The sequence below is a fragment of the Neoarius graeffei genome, chromosome 3 (assembly GCF_027579695.1).
Source record: "Neoarius graeffei isolate fNeoGra1 chromosome 3, fNeoGra1.pri, whole genome shotgun sequence".
Lineage (NCBI taxonomy): Eukaryota > Metazoa > Chordata > Actinopteri > Siluriformes > Ariidae > Neoarius > Neoarius graeffei.
The window spans coordinates 27,495,244-27,519,392 of NC_083571.1; the positions used below are offsets into that span (position 1 = coordinate 27,495,244).

Sequence of the window (24,149 nt, forward strand, 5' to 3'; positions counted from 1 at the left end):
GGTACCTAAACGGACGTTAAAGCTGAAAAGCAAAAAATAAAAAAAGGTGTGTGAGAACGTCATCTCTCACCTGCCATGCTGTCAGACATAGTTCAGGCTGTTTGGAGGTAAAACTTGTTGCAAGACGGCACGCAGATTTTATGCGCGTCGGATGATTCAGGACAGTGATTCAATTCAATTTTGAGAACCGTGACCCTGATGAACAGTGCCTTTTTTATTTTTAAACTTCAACTTGATCCAGCCAAAGATCAAAGGTAAGTATAAATATTTCTTCTATTTCTGATGAGCAGATCAGTTGGTGTGCGCGCTGTAGTGCATACACAGGAAAAAATTTTCCAGAGTTAACAGACCATGGAAAATTCTTGCTGTGATAAAAATGCTAATCTGTAGTGATCTAAAATATAAATGAGAAACATTTATATATAAAATGTAGGCATTTATGGACTGTTTTATGATTCAAAAAAGGTCTCCAATCTATCCAGACGGGTCCCAACCACATGCCCCAAATATTTTAGCCACGCTGTCCCATACACCAATTTCACACTGATGCAAGAATTCACACAAGACACACTGCATGATTTCTTCTTCTCATGATGGCACAAAGAAGCATATCATCTTTCTTCAAGAAGAAAGACAACCTGCCTAACAAGAATCTTCCAGTTACAGAAACTTCTAGTAGTTCACTATCAACAGAGGCCATCCTTAAAAAAAAAATCCGTTTCCTGTCCACCGGGTGAGCAAAAAAATTTTCAGTAGGGAGGGAGGGATTTTTTTTAATTGATGGATAAGAAATCGCAATGCTGTGTTTGCCTTTTCTTTCAGTACTTTTTTATTACAAAAGCAGACATTTAATAAAATGACAGTTTAATTAACTGAAACTTGTACAAAAACTTTAAGTTAGCATTTTAAATGCTGACTGCAACATTTGCAAAACTTTTACAAAGGTACTTAAAATGTCCGACACACGGACTTCTTGTAGTTCTAAATCAACCGTTAGGCCTAGTTCGGATGAAATTACACTATTAAAATGATCACTGAATGATTTGTTTTTCTGAATCTTTACTATTTTGTTGTTCGCTAGAATACCATTTTGCGATTTCACACTTAAGCAAATGTTTGAAAACTCCGAATCTCCTTCCTTCATGGTGGCTGCCATTTTTTTGTGCCGCACGGCGCATGCGCAGAGCTGATTCAACAGGGCTTTCCACAAGCGCCGGCTGCCGGCCATACAGCCGACTACACAATTAAGTCCAGCCGGCTACTTTAATGACTATTATTTTTGTAGCCCACAGGCTCTAAATATTAATTTTCAATTTTAATAAAATTAAATGTTTATCTAACGGACTGACAATAATGTCAAACTGAACCGCACTCATTTAAGTTGTGATTCGCACTGTTTGTACCGATAATAACCACAAATTCCCCGCCGACTTTGTTGATCAAGGGAGAGTAACTCATCTGCGGCCTCGACATGCGGTGTGCGCGCGCGCACTCGGCGGAGGCAGTAGTGTGTCGGGGCCGTCGGAGGCGACATCGGAGGGAACAGAAGCAGAGATAACGCTTATTTTGTCTCCGGTAAACCAGTCTTCTCTTGTTCAATTACGTGCTGGCATCAAAAGACACCGTTGGTTGTAAATGAAACCAAACTGAGTCGTTGGAGTGTATTTGCATACACAAATGGAGAAATGTTCACTGAGCGTTTAATTGTGTAGCCACCACTGCAGACCGTTGTCGTTGTTAATTCATAGCATGCTCAGTTGCGTGAATGTGTCATGCACTGAAAATAAGAGATTTACAAGCCAGGAACGCCTCATGATGCAATACGCAAGAAAAGAAAGATGATTTACTGCCATTTTACTTTGTATTTGAATAAAATTAATAAACAAATGGTCTGTGGAAAATACATTTAATCCTGGGAACTGCATGCACAGGAGTTTATTATTAGTGATGCAGTGCTATGCATTGCAAACTATTGACTCCCATATAGGGAGCAAAGCACAGCAAACTCTTGTTCTTCCGTTTTTCATCTTCCGTACAAATTTCGATTTCGAATAACCCAATAACCGTACATCGCACACAGACAAACAATACAATAAAACGTGCGGCTCGATCGGACTCACTATGCTATTACTTTGTTCAGCATTCTACGATTTTTTTCGCGACATAGTCGCGAAAAAAAAAATCACACAAAATTTCCCATTCATTTTCTATGGAATTGAAAAAAATCGCACATTTTCAATGTTTTTCAAACATCCGCTGCTCTGGCATGCTTTCACCTAGAGACATGATTCAAACTTTAAAACAGAGACAAACTTCTCCTGTGTGGATCTGGCATTCAACTTTTTTGCTAGGTTGTATACTTTTCGATCAGTCACAGATCAAACACCATGATCAATTCTGGAGAAAATCAGGCTTTATAATGGGTGTCTATTGCGTTACACTTCCGTGGAGCTCGTTAAGTTAGAGTGTAGAGAGCTTGAAAAAGTAGCTCAAACTTTCTCATTTAAACTGTGTTTTCAGCCACAAATTTCACTCTACACACAATTTTCTCAAAAGTTGTAGTCACACTTGTCTTGATTCACACAATGTGTCTACCTGAGCGATAGGATTTACAGTTTTTGAATGAGAAGCCTGAAAGTGAGGAGAGGACAGCCACTCTGCCCCATAGACTCCCATTATAAACCTGGCAGCGCTTTTACTGCAAAATCAGAAATGTCACTTGTTTTTAACTCTCTCTATTGTCCTCATTTTTTACACTAGGGACAAAAAAAATTACATAAATGTGTTCATGGAAGCCTTGTAGCACTCAATGAGCAAGAATTTTGTGAAAAGCTCCTTTCGTTTCCGTGTAAATCCCCGTTGTTTGAGGAGAGGGAACTCTGAGAAAAAGCGCTCTTTGCTTGTCATATTGTGTCTCTTCCCTGCACCTGAGCACCGTTACCAAGGTGACAAGCTCCACTCAGGGAGCAGAGAGGGGAGGGGCTGCTCTCTCTCTCTCAAACACACACAGGCTCGGAGCATCGGAGCCTCATAGCCTGCGATACGCGCACTGCATCACTCTCACCATTTCACACATACCCCTTTTTCACCAAATCAGTTCCAGGGCTGGTTCGGAGCCAGTGCTGGTGCTGGTTCATAACTCATTCAACTTGCGAGCCAGCTGAGAACCAGTTTGCTTTTCCATCGCTCGCGGTGCTAAGAGAAGACACATCATTACGTCGCTGTATACGTCAGTTACGTCGCTACGTTTGCATAAACCTTGGCGCGAATATTGAAGCAAAAACAATGCGGAAGAAGCAGCAGCAACAACAACAACAATAATAATAATGGATGACTTCGCGTTTGTACAGCTGCTGCTTCTCGTCGATTAAAAATGGCGATCTTTCGCAGTCTTGTTATTGTTGTCGGTCTTAACAACTCCGCCCCCCCGCTGACGTAAGTGGTTCTTTCCTCTGGCCCAGCAAAGAGTTGGTGCTAGCCTGGAACCAGTTTTTCTGGCCCCAGAGCCAGTTTTTTGTCAGTGGAAACAGAAAACCCGGTTCCAAACTAAGCACTGGCCCCGAACCAGCCCTGGAACTGCTTTGGTGGAAAAGGGGCAACAGGGGGACTGTCGTCTCTAGTTTTGTGTTTACTCCCCCCCCCCCCCCCCGGCTGGCTTATTTGTCATGGCTGGCTAGTATGAGCCTTAGTGGAAAGCCCTGGAAATGCGTAAATGTCAAGTTCGATTTTAGATTTACAACCCCGAAAAAAATGTAAAAAAAAAAAAACAGCGTTAAAAAAATATATATATTTCAACCCCACAAACGGCACTCACCCGGCCGGTGGACCGGAAACAGAACCTTTTTTAATAATGGCCAGATCTCACTTTGAATGATGAATGCGCAGAAATAGAGCTCAACAACCACCACCCATCACAACAAGAAGGATTCCGTAGAAAAAGATTCCACCCCAAACCAAACTTGGACCCAACAACGGGTTAGTCTAAATCTTTAGTGGCCTTTTTTTTTTAATGTGACCACTAAGTACCTATGTACTGCAAAATATACATGTTTTTGTGACATCTATCAGGGTTCTCCACTTTTCAAAAATAAAAGGTGGTGGCAGGGGTTTGGGGGCTGGGGGGAGCAAAGCCCCCCCTTGAAGCTGACGGACTTTTGGCTTTTTTGACAGTGAAACTGGCCAATAATGGATAGGAATTGCTAAATCAATCATTTTATAAAAAATTAACACATTCTTACTGCACATATCATCTGATGGACAACGGCCAAAGATAGAACTTTTAATACAAGGTGTTTTATTGGGTCTGGTTTCCCAAAGTAGCAGCAGACATTTAACACAAAATAAATTATAATAAAATAAAAGTTCAAGCAATTATTACAACAACAAAAAAAGACTTTGTCTACAAAACAGAATACTGTATTGCACTATGTTTGCACCACCTGATTACATGCACATTACATGACGACTACATAACAGACAGCGCCATGACCCAACTAATCCACCTCCCTTCAGAGGGCTAGATATAGTGGCCTGTCCCCACCCACTGGAAGATACCAATTACTTTATATTACCAACATTGCATAAACCATACATTTACATAATCTCTATAATTCATAAACAAAATACCCAGTTACAATAAATGTTTTTTAAAAAAACAAAACAAAACAATACACAATGTTAATGGGGTGAAACCACTACAGTCCATGCGCACCAGCTTGTGCATGCCCAAGACTGGCACTACAAAGCCACCCCGGCCTTCATAGTTTGGGTCCTTTGACCCAGGAACCTGGAAGTCCTGCAGTAAAGCAAACAGTAAAGCAACAGGAAAATGCAGTTCTCGCCTACACAATCACAAATACGTAAAATAAAAGACCTGAACTTAACTTGTGTGCATGCCGTTATATGATCACTGTAACGGTGTATGGTCAGAAAAGACGATAGATAAGCGTAACCGTTGCACAATAACGCTACAAACAATCTGCGTGTGCACTGCAAAGTTACTTAGCTGCTGGCTAGCTGCAGCTTGTAGCTTCCAACGTTACCATGTGTCAGTATGGTGTAATGTGGTGCGGTGTAGTGTAATGCAGGGATAGACCTCAATCTGCAAAGCTGTGTGTCACAATCTGTATGCAGCCGGCTGGATGTTTTTCTATTGCAATCACGTGGCCACTTCGCGTAGCCCCATAAGCATTCATTTCATGGTCTTCTGCATGTTAAGTAGTTAAATTATAATAAAGCAAATACTTTACGATTTATTTGGTGCATACTGAAGTAGTTACTTTTTTTTTCTTTTGGCCAAGGGAAGGGTGGCGGGCCAGAATTATAATGTGGCGGTGTGCCACTTTAAAAGCGCCCGTGGAGAACACTGCCTATATTTGTTACATTATAATCTAGATGAAATATTGGGTCGTGAAAAACACTAATCCTTTGATCAAAAAGGAACTTAACTAAATTTCAAACTAACAATGAGTATTTTGTCTGTGAAAGATGTACTGTGTTGCTTTTGATTAATATTCAAATACAGCAAGATTTTGTCCATGCAGTAGGTACAGGGTTTGACTAAGACGTTCAAATTTTCGAGTCCCTGGACTCCATGGTCTTTCAAAAATGGAGTCCTTTATGATTTTGTAGAGCATTTTCCCAATGGGGACTGCTTTAAGTCCAACCCTGCATTACTAAGAAATGTTTTTATATATCAGAATCAGAAGCACTTTATTGCCAGGTATGTTACACACACGAGGAATTTGACTCTGGTTCAACTTAGCTTTCATAGTACAGACAGAAAGAAAGTATAGAGAAGAGAAAAAAAAGCACACACACACACACACACACACACACACACAGTCTCACTGCAGTGAACTCCAGGGGGAGAATCGCGTTTCTACAGCGACGGCCTTGAAGGCAGTGCTGGCTGGGAGAGCCGAGATAAGATTGGAATTTGTTTAGACTTAAGATGGGTAGACGTGTCCTTTTTCGCTTAACCCGCTTGTCCATTCTGGCCATCAAAATGATCCATTTCTCTCTGCAAAGCCATCAACTTTGCTTTATAGCAAAGCAAATATATATGCTTTAATAGAAGAAACCATTGGAAAAGCAAAGTTCTGCCAAGAGACCAAGGCAGACTGACGGAAAGAAAAACTTCAGGTTGTCATTATCAAGCACAAGCCAAATGGCATTATTTAATGAAGGTACTTCATTTAATTAATGTGTGCACCTTGTTTTCAGTATCTTTACATATGAAATAATCAGCTGTTAAAAAATAAATAAATAAATAAAAAGTGTTGGAACTCAATTTTACTGGCTTTATCAGTATAAAATGTTACTACATGACTAAATATTAAAGTTGTGTTTTCTTAAATATTTTAAATTTTATAGCACCAAGACTCTTAAGACATTAAGAGTCTTAAGACTCTTTAAATATTAGATCTCTTACATCTAAAGCACTAATGGTTAATGAACTCATTACTGATCAGGAGTTTAATGTACTGTGTTTAACAGAAACATGGATTAAGCCAAATGAATATATAGCATTAAATGAAGCGAGTCCTCCTGGATACAGTTATATACACCAGCCTCGTCTAACTGGCAGAGGAGGAGGCGTCGCGGTTATTTATAACGATTATCTAGGTGTAACACACAAACCTGGTTATAAATTTAATACATTTGAAGTTCTTCATACTCATATAATGTATGTAGCCTTGAAAAATAAGTCTACCCAGTTAATTCCATTGCTTATTATTTACAGGCCCCCGGGGCCATATTCTGAGTTTCTTTCTGAATTTGCAGATTTTATCTCAGATCTGGTTATTTCCTTAGACAAAGCTTTAGTTGTCGGAGATTTTAATATTCACTTCGATAACCCAGAAGACCCTTTAAAAACAGCGTTTGCGTCCATCTTAGATTCAGTCGGGATTAAGCAGAATGTCATAGGACCGACCCATAATGGTGGTCACACCCTTGATCTAATACTAACATTCAGATTAAACGTAGACAATACAGTCATACTTCCACAGTCTGAAGTTATCTCAGATCATTGTCTCATCTCATTCAAAATATGTCTGAGTAATAATATATGCACCTCACCACGCTACTGTATTAAACGTACTTTCACGTCAACTACTGCACAGAGCTTTATAAATGATCTCCCAGAGCTGTCAACTTTGATTGGGTCACTGTCAGCCACTGCAGAACTCGATCAGGCAACTGAATGCTTAGAGTCAACATTCCGCCATACTTTAGATAATGTAGCTCCTCTAAAAAGGAAAATGGTCAGAGACAAAAAATTAGCACCCTGGTATAATGATGACACTCGCACATTAAAACAGACCACTCGAAAATTGGAACGTAAATGGCGTCAAACAAAATTGGTAGTGTTCAAATTAGCTTGGAAGAAGAGCTTCCTGAAGTATAGAAAAGCTCTTAGTGCTCTTAGATCAACATATTTCTCCTCCCTAATAAAAGATAACAAAAATAATCCTAGATTCCTATTTAATACTGTAGCAAAATTCACCAAGAATAAGTCCACTATAGACACATGCACACCTGCAGTATGTAGTAGCAACGACTTCATGAATTTTTTTAATGACAAAATTGAGAATATCCGACAAAAAATTCAAACTACTAATTTAAGGTTAGACAATGAAAGTGACCTTGTAGTTAACAATATAACTGTATCAGATCATCAGTTAGAATGTTTTACTCCCCTAAAAGAAACTGAATTACTTTCATTAATCTCTACATCAAAAGCCTCAACTTGCGTACTAGATCCCTTACCGACACATCTATTCAAACAGATAATGCCTGGAGTAATTGAACCGCTTCTAAAAATAATAAATTCTTCTCTTACGATTGGCTATGTACCCAAATCCTTTAAACTAGCAGTTATCAAACCCCTGATTAAAAAACCTGACCTTGATCCCTGTCAGCTGTCCAATTATCGGCCAATATCAAACCTCCCCTTTATCTCCAAGATCCTTGAAAAAGCTGTGGCACAGCAGTTATGCTCATATTTACATAGGAATAACATCCATGAAATGTATCAGTCAGGATTTAGACCTCATCATAGCACAGAGACAGCACTGGTTAAAGTAGTAAACGACCTACTGTTGGCGTCTGATCAGGGCTGTGTCTCGCTACTTGTGTTGCTTGACCTTAGTGCAGCATTTGATACCATTGATCATTCCATTCTTCTGGATAGACTAGAAAATGTTGTGGGAGTTAAGGGAATGGCCCTCTCCTGGCTCAGGTCTTATCTAACTGATCGTTATCAGTATGTTGATATAAATGGTGATATTTCTAGACGTACCGAGGTAAAGTTTGGTGTTCCACAAGGTTCTGTCTTGGGTCCACTGCTTTTTTCTCTATATATGTTACCTCTGGGCGATATTATTCGTAAACATTGTATTAGTTTTCACTGTTATGCTGATGACACACAGTTGTATGTCTCTGCAAAACCTGATGAGAGACACCAGCTTAATAGAATTGAGGAATGTGTTAAGGACATTAGACACTGGATGCTTATTAATTTCCTTCTGCTTAACTCTGACAAGACTGAAGTACTTGTGCTAGGACCACATACAGCTAGTAGTAAGTTTTCTGATTACACAGTAACTCTGGATGGCCTTTCTGTTTCTTCACGTGCAGCAGTAAAAGACCTTGGAGTGATTATTGACCCCAGTCTTTCATTCGAAACTCACATTGATAACATCACCCGGATAGCTTTCTTTCATCTCAGAAATATTGCAAAGATAAGAAATTTAATGTCATTGCATGATGCAGAAAAACTAGTCCATGCTTTCGTTACCTCCAGGTTGGATTATTGTAATGCCTTACTGTCTGGATGTTCCAATAAGTGCATAAACAAGCTCCAGTTAGTTCAAAATGCAGCAGCAAGAGTCCTTACTAGAACTAGAAAATATGACCACATCACGCCTGTCTTATCCACACTGCATTGGCTCCCAATCAAATTTCGTATTGATTATAAAATACTACTATTGACCTTTAAAGCACTAAATGGTCTCGCACCACAGTACCTGAGTGAACTTCTGCTCCTCTATGACCCGCCACGCCTACTTAGATCAAAAGGTGCAGGCTATCTGCTGGTACCTCGTATAGTGAAGGCTACATCAGGGGGCAGAGCCTTTTCTTACAAAGCCCCACTGTAATGGAACAGCCTTCCAAGTAATGTTCGGGAATCAGACACAGTCTCAGCATTTAAGTCTAGGCTGAAAACATATCTGTTTAGTCAAGCCTTGTGTTAATGGTGTTTATGAGGTAAAGGAGTAGATCTGGAGGGTCCTCAGACATAGAGTGTTTTGGTAAACTGGGATGTATGGATGCTGTCAGTCCCCACTCGCTTGCTCACTCGAGTTTGTTGACGGTGTAGTGGCTGCTGCTTTATGTCCCGGGGCTCCCTCATGCCTGTGTTACCTTCTGGCTCTCTCCTTTTAGTTATGCTGTCATAGTTAGTTGCCGGAGTCCCTGCTTGTACTCGATGCAATATGTATACTGTTCCTACTTATTCAGGTGACATTGGGCATACCTAACCACCTGTGTTTTCTTTCCCTCCCCCCCACCCCAAATCTGTCCCTCTGAGTTACATGGAGTCAACAGGAAATCTTTTGGTGGAGAGGCTGGAGACCTCGACTGGCTATCGTAGCCTGCAGGGAATTGGCCGTCAGACTTTCTGTCGCATGTCCCAGACCCGGTGAAATGTAACTGAATTGTCTTGGCCAGCCCTAAGGGTCCCATCTGCATCTCATCATTGCTGAGGAGTGTGCTCCCATCACCCAATCAAGCATCCAGCCAGAGCAGGTCATGATATATTTTACCATATTAACATGCCATTGTTGTGTGTTATGCCTGATGTAAAGACTCTCGTCTCTGCGAGCCTACCACACAGATTTAATACTTGACATTTTTAGGGCATACCTAACAACGTGTTTTCTTTCTCCCCCCCCAATCTGTCCCTCTGAGTTACATGTTGATCCTGGGATTGAGATGCTGGCCTCTTCTGCCCCTCGGACCTGCTTGATCCATCCTGGTGCCCTGTGTCTGGTCGGAGTTTTATCGCACCGCTCCTGTGAAGGACGGCCCCATGAGGACAGTTGAGGGTTATACCTGTTAAAACTGTTAATATTATAGTCATGTTGTCTGTTGTTGCCCAAATGAGGATGGGTTCCCTTTTGAGTCTGGTTCCTCTCGAGGTTTCTTCCTCATGTCGTCTGAGGGAGTTTTTCCTTGCCACCGTCGCCACAGGCTTGCTCATTGGGGATAGATTAGGGATAAAATTAGCTCATGTTTTAAGTCGTTCAAATTCTGTAAAGCTGCTTTGCGACAATGTTTATTGTTAAAAGCGCTATACAAATAAACTTGATTTGATTTGATCTTCGGAGATGTTCGGCGCTGTTCGGAAGTGGCATTTTGGCCGAGCGCCAGATCGAGGAGAGAAGGGCTGAGTTTACCAAAGTCTCAGATGACCATCGGGACACACTTAGTGACACCATGGCAGCAGGATGTGCACGCATTCAGGGCTCGACATTAACGGTTGTCTGCTTGTCCGGGACAAGTGAGACTTAATGTCGGACATGTTCATCGTCTCCGTTACTTGTCCGATTGGATAAGTGCCAAAATATGCCGATATTCGGGTTACATATCAAATTTATCAGTTTATTCACGATTTCCGAAGCATCTCACTCGACATATTGTTTTGATGTATCGCCGGATGTTTCTATTCAGAAAGAGCGATGTGCACATGCGCGATATTCCACTTGCGAAACCGGCCAATACCGCTTTGTGTATTTGAGCTGAAAAGTAAACGGTCGTTTATGATTGGTTTTAATCGTGTCATACACATGGATTTGTTGACATTTCTGTTAGCGGGATCATTATTCAACTGTATATTTACGTTGAGTATGTGGTAATTTCCAAATCTTTGAATTGTTGTCGATGGTGTTCGTTATATAGTCGAGCATGTGGCAGGGTGTGCTGGCGGGGAATGTGCGCCTGCATGCGTGTGGATTGACAGGGAGTGAGGTAGGATTGGGGAAAGTTATCTATGAAATACCAAGCTGTCAAATGGCTGCTAATTAGGTTACCGGCTGTATTAATTAACTAATTAGTAATGGGAGTTTAGGAATTTGAAACAGGGCTCTATAATTTAGATATAATTATGGGTTATTTGAAATTATATTTTTTTGACCATTAAATACCATACAGGAGCCACACTGAATAATTAGACAACAACAATTAATCAGTGGAGGATATATATTCAAAATTTATATATATATAAAATAATATATAATATATATATAAAATAAATTAATGATTGATGGAGTCCAATTGATGGAGCAGAACTCAAGGGTTGATAGATGAAGATAAATAGAAACTTTATTTGTATCCATTCATCTGTGAGTCAATAGAGGTGTGGAGGTTTTCATAAGATATATTATCTTGTCATTTGATAACTAGATTTCAGTGTATAATAATCAGTGATTTACAGTATTAGTCAATTTTGTTATCAGTTGTTTTTATTTGTAGCATTGTTATTTGTTTCTCTTGTCCAAACTAGTGATCTCAAGTCATAAATTTTATGAGATTACTTTTTGTGATATTTGTTACTGAACTGCAGAGTACTGATCTGTGTATATATAATGGTTAGTGTTTCTGGATCTCATAGTATAGTTATTTTGTTCTTAATTTTATGTTCATAATTTCTGTTCTATTGGGATATATTGCTTCTGAAGTTCAGCATAATAATTGGTGAATTATTGTATCAATCAGTCTGTTTTACTATATTTTTGAACTTTTGCCTCAGTATATCAAGTATTGATTACTTTTGATTCATAGATATTATGCATATGTTGTGAATTCGGAAACAAATGCCATAAAGATTGGGTTACAAATAGTTTGTGTTGTTTTTTTTTTCTCAAATATTTCTTCGGACAAGTCAACTTCACATTCGGACAAGTAAATTTCCTTTCAACTTGCCTGACAGGACAAGCGGTTTCAAAAGTTAACGTAGAGCCCTGGCATTTTAGATGAGTGTGTGGAAGAGGAAAGCTATTGCACTAAACTCATCTCATCTCATCTCATTATCTCTAGCGGCTTTATCCTTCTACAGGGTCGCAGGCAAGCTGGAGCCTATTCCAGCTGACTACGGGCGAAAGGCGGGGTACACCCTGGACAAGTCGCCAGGTCATCACAGGGCTGACACATAGACACAGACAACCATTCACACTCACATTCACACCTACGGTCAATTTAGAGTCACCAGTTAACCTAACCTGCATGTCTTTGGACTGTGGGGGAAACCGGAGCACCCGGAGGAAACCCACGCGGACACGGGGAGAACATGCAAACTCCACACAGAAAGGCCCTCGCCGGCCCCGGGGCTCGAACCCAGGACCTTCTTGCTGTGAGGCGACAGCGCTAACCACTACACCACCGTGCCGCCCAGAAGCAAAAACATTTTATATATTTATTTCAATTTGATTTGACTGTTTGAGTCCATTGCTGGTAATTTGGACTGAGTTACTGTCTTTTGTCAGTATTGTTTTCAGGTACAAAATCAAAATATAAGTTGTGATAATCTTGAGAAGGCTCTTTTTAATTTTAGGGGGCGGTCATTATTTATGGGGGAGGGGGGCTATGAATTTATGGGGGGATCATGAAAAAGTGACACTACTTTGTACGGAGATGAGGAGATTATTGCCTCCTACAATGATGTGGCTTGGGGATATTCTGCAAAAATTTTCAGCCTCGCTGCACTCGGCAACAACATGTACCCCTAAAGTCTACTTTTCTAGCCAAAAATCAATGACATAGTGTATTATGAACTGTATGAAATGTGGTGGCCTGAATGCGGGTACCGCACGCATTCGGGCCACCACATTTTCCATTTGGGCCAGTAACTTTTCAATTCCACTGGCCCAATGGGCCACCAGTGGTAAATGCTTAATGTCTAGGCCTGCTGTTTATCAAATTTAAGCCCACTGTCAAACGTTACCAAGATTTTGTACAAATGGTTTAAAAAAGGGGGCCAGAATACCAGAGTTTGTTGTAAGAACATTTGACATGGGTGACGTGCCAAATAAAATACATTCCGTTTTGCTGTCGTTCAAGTGCAAAAAGTTACGTGCCAGCCAGTGCTTTACATCAGTAATACAATCCATTAACTTAGTAAGCGCCGTATTTTCATTGGGTCTCATGGGTAAATATATCTGCAAATCAGCATAAAAGTGAAAAGGCAGATTGTGTTTTTTTTTTTTTTTTATAATTGATCCCAGAGGTAGCATGTACAATGAAAACAGAATAGGGCTGAGAATAGAACCCTGTGGCACCCCACAAGAGAGGGATGCATATGAAGAACAGAGGTCACCAATCATCACAGCGAAGCTCCTATTTGCCAAGTATGACCTAAACCATTGGAGAGCAGCGCCACGGATGCGGACATGCTGCTCTAGGCGAGATACAAGGACCGCACGGTCAACTGTATCAAAGGCCACTGTGAGGTCGAGCAGCACCAGCATGGCAGGATTCCTGGCATCCACAGACAGAGCGATATCATTGTGCACCTTTAACAGTGCTGACTCAGTGCTATGTCAGGATCTGAAACCAGACTAGAATTTCTCTCTAAAAATGACTAATTGAATAAAAACAACTTTTTCCAAGACCTTAGAAAGAAAAGGCAAATGGGAGACAGGCCTAAAATTGGACAGAACAGAGGGGTCAAGATGTGTTTTTTTTTTTAAGGAGGGGCCTAACTACAGCATGTTTGAAGTCGGGATGGCGAAAACTAAAAAAAAATCTTGACCGACCACCGAGCCTCATTAGCCGGTTAACCTACGAGTTTAAACAGGGATGCAAATGGCGCGCCTTTTGGCGGATGCCCCCTTTCTCACGGCTGAATCGTGCAGATCCGATTTTTTTTGGGGGGGGGGGGGGGGGGGGGGGGCGGCGTTGGAGTGTCTGAATAATTTCATCAGAGTAAATTCTGTATTAAAATTACTAAATAAGCAAATGTCGTTACAGTCCATGAAACATAGGAAGTAGAAAGCTGCGCACGTTTGCGCGGAAGCTGCGCAAATGTGCGCAGCTTTCTGATTTACTGTTTTCTTCTCATACTTCCTATGTTTCATGGACTGTAACGGCATTTGCTTATTTAGTAATTTTAATACAGAATTTACTCTGATGAAATTATTCAGACACTCCAACGCCCCCCCCTAAAAAATTAAAATCGGATCTGCACGATTCAGCCAGGGCCAGATTAACACTTTCTGAGGCCCAGGGCTAATTACCAGGATGAGGCCCTTCATATCGTGTCCTAACGCATGACCTCACACAAACCCACAACAGGTGCACTGACACATCAGCGCACACAGTACCAATCTATGACACACTACCGTTTAAAGCGAACTGGCAATATGAATTCAATTCAATTCAATTCAATTCAATTCAATTCAATTCAAGGGTAGCTTTATTGCCATGACTCATTGCAGTAGTGTTGACAAAGCTGACAGAATAATGATGGAAAACAAAACATATCTGAATAGACCTATACTTAAAAATGTAGGAAGAAACTAAGAAATTAAACTTATGGTGACTTGTATTAGGCTAATCATCCCAGAAAAGGTAATAAAATGTATTTGTGGTAGATAGAAGAAAACTTATCTTAAGGTATGATTTAGATTTAAAAAAAGGGAAGTTTTACAATACTTGTAGCTTAGTCAGATAGAATGAAAGGAAACATTATCATGTATAGTAGTAATAATAATATTTTTAAATGAATAAATGCATAAATCAATATGTATAGCCTGTAGGTACTATAGACCAGTGTTTCACAAACTTTTTTTCATGGTGACCCACATTTTAAAAGCCACAAACCTTTTTCGCGAAACAAGTCAATAGAGATTATATGTAATTCACAAATTTGTAATTGACCAGTATTTAAAAAACATTTTTAAAAAGCTCAATGAATACATGTTCAAAATACACACATGTCCAGTTTACTCACAAACCCAAGCAAGAAGGCAGACAGGCAAATTTATGGTGCAACATATTCGGGGTAGGCTATTTGAAATGTGCACACAAACACGCTAAAAACTATTTTACAATTATTGGAGCATATTGAGTAGGCAGCAGCGGCCCGTCAAAAAAAAAAAAAACATGACTCACCAAGTGATTTCAAAAGGCCCGTTTTCTGCTCTTCCTCAATGCAAAATCATCAATGAGCTCCTCAAAGTCCAATTGTCCCAGTATGTCATGCTCTATTGACATTAAAGTCAGATTGTTCAGTCTCTCCTCCAACATTGATGTTCTCAGTCTATGCTTGATAATGCCCAGTTTGGAAAATGACCCCTCCCCGCTGGCATTGCTGACAGGCAATGTAAGGTAAATCCTGAGTGCTATGTCGACATTTGGGAAAACATTTTGTAGATGCCTCTCTCGAATGAATGCCAGTAAGTTCCTCGGCTTTCTGTTTTCAGTGCACACATTTTTTTCTTATTTGCTTTCTTTTTACTTACATTCAACAAGTTTAGCAAGGAAGGACAGATGTTTTCTCCCATTTATACAAGATAACCTAGAAGTTAGACAAAACAACTGACACAGAAGACTGGGGAAACCAAGGAACTCTAGTAACAAATGGACTGAGCTTGAAAAAATAATTTCTAGCCTGGAATCTATGATTGATGCCCGTCTATTAAGGATTGAAGGGAGTCCAGCAGCCGATACCGCTAAGGGGAATGTGGGGAATGTTCAGCATCTGAATGATGGGAATTTGGATGAATCGGTTGACTTCACAAAGCAAAATGTGAGTACTGATTGCTGGAAAAGACAAGGTGCTAGACCCAAAAACAAAAGGGCATTAACTTCAACTCCATTGCGGTCTGATGCCGTCAGACCTACAGTCTATGAATACCAACGGGCTGAAAACTACAGATATACACAGCTCATTACACTCCAGGACAGATTTCAGTGCCTTACAGACATGGAACCAGTAGTTCCTAGAAAGTGGCAGAATTTGAATAACAAAAATAAAGCTCGCAGTAGAGGTAGAAAGCAGCCGCCAACACCTGTTAATCCTACAACCCTTGTTGTGGGTGATTTCACTGTGAAAAATATTGGAGGAGAGTCCATGGTTGTGTGCTGTTTTCCTCACGCTTCCATCTCAGAGACTACAGACAACATTTCAAAAATGCTGTCAAACTACAAATCAATTAAACGCATTATTGTGCATGTTGGAGCAAATTATGTTTTCAGGGAACAGCTCACTGTGAGGAAATCTTTCAAAGACCTTTTTTCTGCCCTAAACGGACTTGGAATATCTTTTTTTATCAGTGGTCCATTACCAGGATCTGTGATCGGCAATTACGGGTTTTCCCGACTGCTCAGTCTCAACACCTGGCTTGCAAAGACATGGTTTTCCTCTGGAATTAATTGTATTGACAACTTCAACCTTTTCTGGAAACGCAAAGCCTTTTTCAGTCCAAATAGCACAGAACTCAGCTGGACTGGTGCCAAAGTCTTGGCAGACCATTATCAACACTCTGTCCACCATTCCATGCCGACCTTGGGTACACTCTCTGATAAGTGCTCTGTAGCTGCACTGAAAGGAGTTAACAACACTGATACGAACTCTGTTTGGGTACAAACTGAACCTCCCAGGGACATCAACAAAGACTCAAAAACAGTACGGAAACACACTGTTGAGGTTCAAACTCAAGCAGTGGCTTACGACACGAAACACTCTGTAACAGTGAATCTGCAGGCAGAAAGACGCGGGACTAACGCTCACTCTGATGGATTACAAACTGAAAAAATGATAAACAACATCAAACACACAGATGATTCACAACATTCCGGGAAATGTCCAATCTCAGTTCCCATTCTCAGTGGAGTCAAGCAAAACTCCTTGTCACCAACGAAGGCAACTAAGCCCCCAGCAACTACAGAGGATCATGCTGACTCATCTGCCCCCAGTACAGTTCAGGAAAATGATCAGAGGGTGGATCTATCACCACACACATCCCCGTCACTTTCCAAGGCTAGCAACATGATATCTGAGCTAACGGGTAAGCTGGCAGAACTATCAGAAAGACAATCAGATAAACAAGCATCACCACAATAGGGCTGTGCCGATAGACGATGCCATCGTCCATCGACGATGGTGGTCATCCATCATGATGGAGAGCCACCATCATGATACCAAGCCACCATCATGATACCACGCCCCCTCCTGTCATAATCATGCATATACGGTATCATCTGGGCCTATTTAACCTAAAAAGTTAGTTTTTTGTTAGTTTATATAACATATAATTATAAATACATAATTATATAAATCATTATAAAGTAATATCCTATTACCGCTTGTTCATGTAGGCTATGGTGCAGGGACGTGCTAGTGAACATAACATGTGGTTACACAAATACAGTATGCTACTAATAATAAATTTTGACTTCATTTTTTAGCCTACACTATACTTTTAATGTAAAATTTGTCATGTTGTTCAAACAAATAGCCACTATTAACGACTTCAGTCAGGAAATATTGCACCCCAAATGGCAGTGAAGCGCAGACTTCGGCAGAAGTCAAATAACTTTAATCTGGTAAATAGGCCTACTTTCAGACACAAAATGGTCCACTCTAAGCCATAATGTCAAACCAAATGGAAGAATGAAGGTGATTCTGACAAATGCAAAGACAGTAAAAAAAAACCCCAATATTAAATCATGATTTTAAAAGCTGGTGCAATAATTCAAACGCTAATAAATTGGAAAAAATTAGCGCGTTCAAGTGCGCACTAAAGGCCGAAACGCATCTTCAATTGATATGGTGTAAATAAACAATGAGTAATAGCTTAAGTGTAGTTTCTTCTCATAGTTTGAATACTAGTCTTTCATTGTTAGAGCAGATTAATATCTTACCGTGATCAGTGAGTGCTCGGAGAGGTTCATTTCCACCTGCGCTTGGCGCAGCTCATTTCTCCGAAGCCAGCTGTGCGCAAACGCAGTGTTGACTGCTCGGCAAACTCCAAACGCTTGGTCTGTACTGGCCCTCTGTTGCGCAAGCGAGTTGGTTATGGCCAGGTTCAAATTGTGCCCAAAACAACTTAACCACGGCCATTTCAATTGCCTGATGGCTGTGACAATATTCGCCCCGTTGTTGCAGGCGATCTTTTTCTCCTCTATTTTCCATTCGGCAAGTGTCTCGCGCAATGCGTCTTCTAAATTGTCCGCTGAATGTGTCTCTGGCATGAAACTCGTCTGCAGGCATTTGGACTGCATTGCCCACTCTCGGTCCACATAATGTATGGTAGCTGACATATAGGGCATCATGTTGCAGCTGGACCACATATCCGTTATCAAGGCCAAATATTCCACATCACCTAGCGCTTTTTTTTCTTTACGTGCCAAAGCCTCGGATGAGTATCTAATACTTTTAATAATAATAATAATAATATATTTAATAATGTGGTATTAAAATCCCCCCCCCCCGCCCACGATATGATCGTCCATCACGATGTTTGCACTGTAAACATCGTCGATGCCAATTAAGGGGACATCGCACAGCCCTACACCACAACCTCCTGAGACTGGCAATAGGCAATCACCACCAACAACAGTGGATGTAACCCCAAGCCCCTCTGTATCTCCTTCACCCCCCAGACTGCGTTTTCCTGAGAAAATGGAGAGACTATTGTCTTTAAGCCGAGTGTCTTTGGCAAGCCCAAGAGGACACTCAAATCAAGTACCGTACACAGAGCTGTCTCATGGTCAGGCCTTGTGTACCCCAACATCTTTAATGATATATCCAACTGCTACAGCACCCAAGAAACGGAGGGCACCACCTCCCCCGTGACTACAGATAAGACTCAAGGACCATGTGCACAGCTACAGTTCACCGGCAGCAGTGATGACCTTCATGTTGGAACGAACTGATATAATCTGGGTCCAGATGGTAGTTTTGAAAATAAGCTGGGACCCATGACGTACTTTTCTATTCCTGTGCTAACAAGAAGGAGAGGTGTTCTTATACATCCTATCAATGGGGTAAACTTGTCAAATCTTCTTCCAGTTCCAAAACAACCACAGAACGCTTCTGTGGAAATTACCCCCACATTCACTGTAAAACTAGCTCTTCAGAATGTAAGATCACTTAATAAGCCTTTTTTAATTAATGACTTCATCGGTACACACAAACTGGATTTTATGCTTCTTACTGAAACTTGGCTTGAACAATCAAGCAGCTCTATTACTCTTATTGAAGCAACTCCCCCACTCTTTGATTTTATGAGTGTTGGAAGAGCCAATAAACGGGGAGGAGGAATAGCAAATATATACAAGGCATGTTTTCAGTACAAACAGACAACTCTTGGTGACTTTACATCTTTTGAATACCTAAGTGCAATCCTAAAATGTTCTTCTAACATACTAGTGTTGACTATTTACAGACCACCAAGACTTTCTGCACCACTGTCCTAGAGGAGTTTGGGGAACTGTTGTCAAATATTTGTTTAGAGTTTGACAATCTTATTATTTCTGGGGATTTTAACTTCCATGGTGATAATCTAGATAACACGTATGCAAATGAATTTCTTACACTGATTGATGCCTTCAACCTAACACAACATGTACAAGGGCCAACACACTCCCATGGCCACACCCTCGACCTTGTCATCACTAAGGGTCTTAATGTATCTACTAGTGTCATGGACCTGGGTATATCTGATCATTTCTGTGTTTTCTTTGATGTTTCCATTTCCCCTCACTTTCAAAACAAGTCTGTGACTGTAAAAAAGAGGGTAATTACCAATGGCACAGCAGCTCTTTTTGAGCAGGCACTCTCAGAACTCCCATGTCAATCTTTAGATTGTGCAGATGATCTAATGGAAATTTTTAATTCAAGAATGAATCATATTATGGATGCTATTGCTCCTTTAAAAACCAAAAGAGTCATAGACAAAGGAAAAGCACCCTGGAAACTAAATCCAACAGTTAAAATGTTAAAGAGGGAATGTAGAAAGTCTGAAAGAAAATGGCGTAAATCTAAACTCCAGATTCATTATCAAATCTACAAAGGGATGTTATGTAAACACAACTTAGAAATTTCTAAAGCAAGACAGTCTTTTTTTGCTGACATTATTAATAGGAATATCAACAATGCCCGTGTGCTATTTTCTACAGTTGAAAAGCTAACAAACCCATCAAGACAAATGCCTTCTGAATTTCTCTCAGTTAATACATGCAACGACTTTGCATCTTTTTTCAAAGGAAAGATTGATAAAATATGTATGAATATAGCCACAGGTGCAAACGCTTCAAAATCTGGAACCATTGGATAGAGAGAGAGGGGGTCGTAATACAATGTCAACATTTAGTTTAATTGATGTTGAGACTCTGAGAAAAACAGTACAAAGTCTCAGCTCCTCCACATCTGAACTGGACATTTTACCTACAGTCTTTTTCAAATCTGTTCTTCACCTAATATCAGATGAGGTACTTCAGATTATCAACACCTCCTTACGAACTGGCATGTTTCCTTCATCTCTGAAAAAAGCGGTTGTAAAACCCCTACTGAAAAAGAATAACCTGGATGTCTCAGTACTCAACAACTACAGGCCCATATCCAATTTGCCATTCGTTGGTAAAATAATTGAAAAATTTGTTTTTAATCAATTAACTGCCTTCCTGACATCAAACGGATGTTTTGATAAGTTTCAGTTAGGTTTTCTTGCCAATCATAGCACTGAAACAGCTCTTACTAAAGTAATGAATGACCTACGTCTTAATTCTGATGCTGGTAAAACATCAGTCTTGGTGCTTTTAGACTTAAGTGCTGCATTTGACACGGTAGATCATTTCATACTGTTACATCGACTGGAGCATTGGGTTGGATTTACTGGTATAGTAATCAACTGGTTAAAATCTTACCTACAACAAAGATTTTTTTATGTGGCCATTGGAGGCCACAGTTCATCACCCGTGTCCTTGAACTGTGGGGTTCCCCAGGGCTCAATCCTGGGACCATTACTATTCAACCTTTATATGCTCCCACTTGGACAAATTATTAAGAATAACTCAATAAACTTCCATAGCTATGCAGATGACACTCAGCTTTACTTAGCTATGTCACCTAATGACTATGCCCCTCTTGAGTCTCTTCATAGATGCATTGACCAAATTAACAAATGGATGTCTCACAATTTTCTTCAGCTGAACGCAGATAAAACTGAAGTAATTATATTTGGCAAAAATGAGGAAAGGCTTAGGATTGCCACTGTTCTTGATACTAAGGGGCTTAAAGCAAAGGATACTGTCAAAAACCTTGGTGTCCTTATTGACAGTGAACTTAACTTCAACAGTCATATGAAAGTGGTAAAAAAGTCTGCATTCTATCACCTAAAAAACATTTCTAAACTCAGGGGTCTCATGTCAAAGCATGATCTAGAAAAACTTATTCATGCTTTCATCTCCAGTAGGGTTGATTACTGCAATAGCCTTTTCACAGGTCTTCCAAAAAAGACCATCAAAGAGCTTCAACTAATCCAAAATGCAGCAGCAAGGGTTCTTACAAGAACAAAAAGGGTAGTCCATATCACTCCAATCCTAAGGTCTCTGCACTGGCTCCCAGTGAGCTATAGAATTGACTTTAAGGCATTACTTCTTCTATTTAAAACATTAAATGGGATGGGACCCAGCTACCTACTGGATATGTTTCAATTATATGCACCAACTAGTAGTGGGGCTGTTAAGCTCTTATTATCAGAAGAATTGTGCACAAAATGAAAAAAGCATGAAACTTTCAGAGTTTGTTCTTGAAGGCATAAGCTTTAATTTGAGATGTGGAGGCATTCTCAGTTTGACCTCTGGGGTCAGCTAGAGGTCATTGTCCTCCATGATGGCACATTTCTATGCATGAAATTAGAAAAGGCTGTATTTTAACACCTAAATGTGATGTAAATATAAAATAAATGTGTTTTTCCATGTTACTGGGCATGAAAAAATCATATATAATACTGATATTCCTCTTAGGGGTAACTTCAGGGGTCAGGTAGAGGTCATTGACCTTTGAAATTTGAAGTTTCTATGCATGACATTCTAGACGGGTGTATCTTAGGATCTAAATGTGATAGAAATGTGAAATTAATGTGTATTTCCTTGTTTCTGACCATGAGAAACCCATTTTTAATACTGGTATTACTCTTACAGGTCATCTCTGGGGTCAGCTAGAGGTCACTGACCTCCAGCATAATGCATATCTATGCACGAAATTAGAAACGGGTGTATCTTAGGTTCTAAATGTGATAGAAATGTAAACTAAATGTGTATTTCCATGTTTCTGGCCATGATAAACTAATTTCTAATACTGATATCATTTTTATAAGTCACCTCTGAGGTCAGCTAGAGGTCACTGACCTCCACGATAATGCATTTCTAAGCATGAAATTAGAAACAATCTATCTTTGGATTAAAATGTGAAATACTGTAAATGTAAAGTAAATATATGATTCCATGTTTCTGGACATGACACAACTCATTTCTGATAAGTAAAACATCTCCAGTGGTCACAAACTATGTCAGAAGCTGAACACAGTTGCCCCATTTCCATTGATAATTTCAAAGTGAGTAATGTTTTGGAGCATTTGCTCTCATTTGCACTAGAGTTGAAGAATACAGTATATTGTAGTTTAATTTTCAGTCATTTTAATGTTGGACATTGATAGGGCAATTCTAAATTAACAGGAATAACTATATGTCAGTCTAGCAGAGGTAGAGATTCAACGGAATTTTCATGTTCATGTTTTGTGTGTAGCCCATTATTTTCCCGCGGTTCAGAGTGGGGCAAGATCACTGGAAAACATCCCCCCTACACAAGATGCTTTGAGGCAACACATAAAAAGAGCAATGTACCAGGCTAATATATGGAACCTTGCTTTGGTTTCTCAACCATGTTTGCCCAGTCCATCAGACTGGGGATGGATTGACACCGATGCTGGATGGCAGCCACTTTGGACAACACTCCCTGAAGCTTCACAGGCTTGCTATGAACTTGTGCACTGTGGTTGCAAAAAGGGTTGTACTGGGCACTGTAGATGTAAAAAGGCAGCCTTAAAGTGCACAGCACTGTGCACATGCTCTGGTGACTGCAGCGACTAAATCAGTGTTCTGTAGTTACAATTTGTAGGCCAACATTGTAATCCCCAAAGGTCAAGGCCCTTAGAATAAATGTAGATACTATAAGTGAACTTAAAATGTTCTTTATGGAACCTGTTCAACTGTTTACACTGCATTTAGAGTTTTGATTGTAGTTCAAGTTTTTGATTAGTTAAAGTTTATAATTTCTGACAAGTTGAAGTATATTTCTGTCATGTTCATATTCATATGGAATTGTTTCTTACAATCCAAAACACATGAGATTTTTATATAGATTTATCAAAATGTGAGATGTTTCCCAACCTTGCCTGTTCTCCATGATGTTGACCTCTCAGAATGATATCAGTATCAAAAATGGGTTTCTCATGTACAGAATCATAGAAATACAAATTTAGCTTACATTTCTATCACATTTAGAACATGAGGTACACCCGTTTCTAATTTTATGCATAGAAATGCATTATGCTGGAGGTCAGTGACCTCTAGCTGACCCCAGAGATGACCTGTAAGAGTAATATCAGTATCAAAAATGGGTTTCTCATGGTCAGAAACAAGGAAATACACATTAACTTCACATTTCTATCACATTTAGATCCTAAGATACACCCGTCTAGAATTTCATGCATAGAAACTTCAAATTTCAAAGGTCAATGACCTCTACCTGACCCCTGAAGTTACACCTAAGAGGAATATCAGTATTATATGTGATTTTTTCATGTCCAGGCACATGGAAAAACACATTTATTTTACATTTACATCACATTTAGATGTTAAGATACAGCCTTTTCTAATTTCATGCATAGAAATGTGATATCATGGAGGTCAATGACCTCTAGCTGACCCCAGAGGTCAAACTGAGAATGCCTCCACGTCTCAAATTAAAGCTTATGCCTTCAAGAACAAACCCTGAAAGTTTCATGCTTTTTTCATTTTGTGCACAATTGTTATGCTTAACAGGCCCACTATAGGTCTCTAAGATCACAGGAGAAAAA

General features: G+C 39.9%; 1 pseudogene; it reads right to left on the reverse strand.

Moving 5' to 3' along the window:
* LOC132883234 (uncharacterized) overlaps positions 1-24,149 on the reverse strand; it is a 114,186-nt pseudogene that overhangs the window by 54,519 nt on the left and 35,518 nt on the right.